Below are 5,897 nucleotides of genomic sequence, written 5' to 3'. Positions count from 1 at the left end.
AAACTGCCGAGTGAAGAAGGAAAGGGGCTCTGAGCCTGCAGCAAGCAGAGACGGTGACCACACTCTCCAGAGCAGCCATGAGGAACTTTCCATCACAGACGGCTCCAGTTCCTGCACCAGCCGAAGCCACAGAACTACTTACAACAGCCTGGGCAAGATTTTAACTCTTTCATTACCCAGATGAGACTTGCGGATTAATCTTTTTATCCAGAGAGAGAAAAGGAGAATGATCAACATGAAAAGAGACTTTATAAACTACCAGTGACAAGAAAGAAAAGAAACTTCAAGAAAGGTAGAGAATTAAGAAGATGCTTTAATTTAGCTGAAATGTCTTTCTGTTAAACTATGGAGATGGACAAAGAAGTCCTGGAAAAAAACTCCTTTAATTCATGATGAGGATGTAGGGAGGAATAAAGTGTTCAAAGTGTAAACTTGAGTTTATAGTATAGTGAAGTGCTGGGAGATTTGAAGCTTTGAGAAGCAATGAGAAAACTGTTGTCTAGTGAAGCTCACAGAAACAGATGAAGAAGACTTTTTTTACCTTTGAATACTCATCCTTAAAAATGCTATCCCTCGACTCATGACCCATACACATCTCAGAGTGATGTGAAAATGGGAGGGGTGGGCTCTGATAACAGCAGCTCTGAGCAGCTGATATCAGGGCAATGGAAAACTATAACAAAAATAGTTTTCGTGTGAGAAACTCCATAAATTAACAGGAAGAAACTTCTGTTTCCCTACAAAGAAAAGTGAAAAGACTGTAACAAGAACTGGAACTGTTTTAACCACCAAAGTTCCAAAGTTTTTGTCTCTGTTGTCATGTGAACGAGAGAATAGTAAATAGATAAGAGATGAAAAGGTTTTTCTAGAAGTTTATTCTGGTGTTCTTATTCTTGTTGTTTGTCAATAAACTTTCTTTATTCCTTTTAAGTTTTATGCCTGTTTTGCCCTTATTCTAATCCATATCTCACAGCAAGAAATAAGTAATTTTCTTAGTTATTGGTTTTAAACCACGACAATGATCCATGATCCAGTTATGATCCTTCAGAAATACTGAGGAACAAGGGCAATAATTCTTGTGCCCCACAAATTCCTATACATTTACAAAATATAGTGAAAAATGAAGGCAAAAATAACTGTCTTCTGCTCATGCTTTGAATATATAAGTTTTAAACATGAAAAGCTGAATTTCTAAAGAAGAGCATACTATCAATTACTTCTACTACTTTCTAAAGACAGTGTTATTTCCAGTTCAGTCTTTACCATGTGTTCTACTATATTTGAAAGCAGGTGCAAAACTTGAAATTAAAAAATTACTAAGTAATTCTATTACACCATTACTTGTTCATTAAATGTCTCTTCAGGATGCAGAACACTAGTCTTAGGAAGTTCTGCTTTACCTCACACACAAATATTCCATTAATTATTCTACAGTAGAATTAAATCTGAATTTTTAAGATCCTTATATACATGTGTCATTAGAACAAAGCATAGTGGACATGTGGTATAGTTACTATGATATGTTTTTTTCTCAAAAAAATTGCTTTATTTATTGTCTCATCCAGATAGCAAGCCCAGAATAAACTTTAGTTCTTAGTACTTTACTAAAAACTTTTCATTAAACATTTGATGAAAACATTTTCACTAGGTATACAAGTGTACCTGTCTTTGCCCATTTCTATCAGAAAAGGCAAAGTTGTAAATCAAGGTGTTAAAAACAAATGAGAAAACAATGAACAAAGAACCACTGAAAATCACAAATAATTAATTTTATTAATTATTTCCAGTTTTTTTCCAAATATGGAGAGTTTTCTAAGGTTTTAGGGTTTTGTTTGGGATTTTTTTTTAATCAAGTACATTTATTTTCAGATTCTTCTAAACATCAAGAGAGTTTTTCTGCCCTATTTCTAAGGATATTGTTTCTTAGGCACAGAAGAGTTATTGATGATTCTGATATGCTAAGCATTTGCATTGGCTTGAGGGCTTTGGTGGTGGTATTTTTTGTTCAATGGTTAAATACTTTCTAACCCCTGCAGATTAAACTGCTTTATAGTATTTCAGTGAATAAACAGGGCATAACAGAGCTATTTCACATTTTTCTCTACCTTGTATTTTTTGGGCAACATTTCGTCAAGACAGCTGAATTAAACTTTATGACTAATTCAGGATAGAAATAATTGTTAACACATATTCTAAGTGGCCTATATGCAAAACAGAAGTAATTCTACCGATCAACAGATGATCCGTGTCTGACTCAGAAGTGCATTTCCCTTCAAAAGATTCATCTCTCTTCCAAAGGAGATCAGCAACTTAAACCCAGAAAGAATAATTTCCATTTTAGTTTCATCCAATACATTTAAAAGCCTTACAGTTTTCAACTTCATTATAAACCTTTCTACAACTGAAGCAGTATTAACACAAAGTACTGTTACTCCTTTTTCCCTACCATTTTTAGAGGCATAGCATGAGACAAAATTTTAAGCCATTTAAGAGTCTGATAAGAATAGAATAAACAATGCTTTGACATTCAGAATGATAAATTTCTCACCATACTCAACGCCCTGTTGCCACTATTTCCCCCTCTGATTTATGATGGACACAAGAGACAGGATTTAACTTTCCATACAAATGTCCTTCCAACTCACTACACACAAACAGAAATTAAAACCCATCACTTGTTCTTATTTTAACTTCTTGAAACACTATTTTTCTGTACAGTTTCTAATGCAATTATGTTAGAGCTCACATTCAGTTATCACAACTTACTTAGACACAGCAGATCAGCTGAGCTGTAGCAATATGCAACAAAGGAAGAAGAATGCTTTTAGGTCAAATGCCTTGACCTAAATCTCCTAATTGCTGGAATACACTGAAGTCTGGTAAAAACAAGGTATGCTGCTACGTAACTGTTGCCAGGCAGTAAATCATTCAGATATACCTAATATATAAAACTTGATCACTTGCCTAGATTCTTAATCTGAAACAGAATTAATCCATTTCATCTGATTGTATCCTATTAATATATTTCTGCAAAGCACTCCATCCCTAGTGTCAGGTAGCCATGTACCTTGCTGGGGAGAGAAAGGGGAAAAAAAGAAAAAAAGGAAGATAGTCCTTGTCTCAAAATGCAAGCACATGGCAATGTGAACAGTCTCAACAAAATCAAGACCATAGCTAAGCACCAAGTAGATGAATGCAAATCAAAACATACTTCCTAAACAGGGGGAGAGGCCAGGGGAAAAGCAAAGTCAATGAAACTATCCACCAGCAATTGTTTTACCTATTAAATCACAGGTACAAAACGCACATTGGAACTGAGATGTATTATAAAAGCAATTGCAAAAAGAAGGGAAGAACAACCAAAGCAACTGAAAGGCCAGTTGGAAGAAAAATACTGCGATTACTTGCCTATGCTACAAAGACTTCAGAATATATAGCTACTATTAGCTTCCCACTATAGTAAGCCAACTGCAGAAAAGAGCAATAATTCCAGAGTGGCATTGCTAAAATTAAAGACAACGGTTCAGATGAACCAACAGTTCCAGCTTGCATCAATGGAAAATCACATTAAATGCCCAAAAATATTCATAAACTGCTCATTGAAGACATTTTCCCCTTTAGAAATACCTCCTAAAATATTTTTTTAAAAAATAAAGAACACAAAATACAGAAGCATTTAGGTACACAGCAGACATCTGGCAAAACAAGGATAAATAGCAGGATTAACATTTAGATGTAGTTCTATTAGATGACAACTCCTCTACTGTTACAATAATCTCGTGAAAGCTCTTTCACTAAATCACTCTTTCACACTGATTCCTTTTCAATGCAATTTAAACTCATTGTGTTAAATGAGCACTATTATATTTGCACTAAAATAAACATAAGAACTGTTTTTATTCTTGTCTACCATGTAAATCACCCTCTAAAAATATCACAGTTCTGCACTTAAATATACACATTTAGAAGTTGGTTGGGGTTGTTCTATTTTTAATGGGATGAGTTGGTACCTGAAGTGCATAAATACAAGTAAAATCTTTAATTTACAGGTGTTTATACTGCCTCTCACAGAAATTGTCTTACTAATTGTATAAAGGATAAAATTACAACAAACACATTGTTCTGTCTTCAGCATGTAACACAAAATTATTAAAGCAGCTGAAAGAAATCCTGAAGCATTAAAGGAAACTGGCTGTAAGGCTTATTGTCATGACCAGTGACAATGGACAACGATGAGTTTTCAACAAATTAATATGACCAGATTTCAACCAGTACCTCCATCATTCCTGTTTGTTCTAATAATTATCTTTTTATACAACAAGAATCTTTTATTGTAGAGTGGTATATGCAACTCACTCTATCACCTTTTGCTCCAGGTATATAAAAGGGAACTTAGAAGACAAGATGATTTTATCAGTTTTTGGAACTGATGCTTTCTTTCATTAAATGGGCCAGTGCAGTTCACCTAATGTAAACCCTTTCCTTTGTGGAGGTTCATTGTATGTCTTTACTTACATATAAAGAAAGGAAGATGTGAGTTGAAGAAATGGAAGACTGAGTTAAGGCATATGTAACTTACCAGGTCTGATCACACAGGTGGTAGCTACTGAATTTACTACTGTTGTGCAAGTTAAAAGCAACTGTCAGCTGAAATCAAAGGAGAGGCATAAATAGCAAATCAAGTTTACGTCCATCTGAGACCTGCTTCAGGACACATCCTTCATATCTTCAAAAAGGACACATTTATAGCCAATGAAGATACAGCACAACAACTCTGCAACAGTTAGGGCTATTTTTTAAGATCTTGGAACAGTTTGCTTGGGTTTGCTGAACACACATGCTGTTCATGAAAAGCAGAAGCAAGTCAGCAATAACCTGAGGAAACTGCTCTGCCTTGTATCACCTTTTAGGTTGACAGTGCTCCTAAAGACTTATTCTCATCCTGATAAATTCAGTTAGTAAACTTTCAGGCTACTATATTAGCCTGTCAGGGATAGGGATAGCATACTTTCTTGATTCACTTCTAACAGTGATGCCAGAATTTTCTATAATACATTAAACTGTATAACATAATCAAATACTTTAGAAATTGAAATTGCTTATTAAAGGAATTACTTTACTTTTTTAAAAAAAAACCCTAAACCCAGAATCATTGGAAATACAATAAAAATTCAGCTAGAATGAACAGTGACAGACTTTTCACCATTTTATGACTATTGGGTTCCCACTGACTTTGGTAGCTTCACAGCATGGAAAACACTTTCATATTCCAAAAGAACAACGTAGCCAGAATAATTCTACATTTTTGTTTACAAGCTTAGCAGTAAGGCAAATGACTACGAAAACTTTGTGACTGAGCTACCATTTCCTTGGTAAAGCTGGTATCTCAAAGACTTGGGCAAAAATAAAATCTAGACTGGCCACTTGGCTGCACAGATCACTTTCTGTGTCTGTCATTCTGGCATTCATCACACCCAGTCCACATGGGTAGACATGAACAACCAGCCTCTATACCACTTCAAGGGATCCCAGTTCCCATCAGCAGTCAGTAAGAAAGAAGACAAAATGCAGCTGATCATTCTTTTTAGTGTGGCTAAGGACCAAATGAAGAAACATTTCAGCTGCTTCTTTAGGTAAGGTTAACAAGGTCAACTAGAACTGTATCAGCCCTAGCTTATTGTCTTGGAAAGTTAAATTAACTCTCTGGCTGTAATATCTATCTACCTCTGCAGCACAGAAGACAAGTGCTTACATACGAACATTGTTTGCACAAACCAATTAATGTATGTAAACAAATAAAGAGAGAATTTATTTTTAAGGAAACCACTACCATAATAAAGTCAGAGCAGTCAACAATATAATTGTCCTTGATAGGTAATGACACCAGACTCACAATA

The sequence above is a fragment of the Parus major genome, chromosome 2, assembly GCF_001522545.3.
Source record: "Parus major isolate Abel chromosome 2, Parus_major1.1, whole genome shotgun sequence".
NCBI classification, from domain to species: domain Eukaryota; kingdom Metazoa; phylum Chordata; class Aves; order Passeriformes; family Paridae; genus Parus; species Parus major.
Note: the sequence above shows the minus strand (reverse complement) of the source record.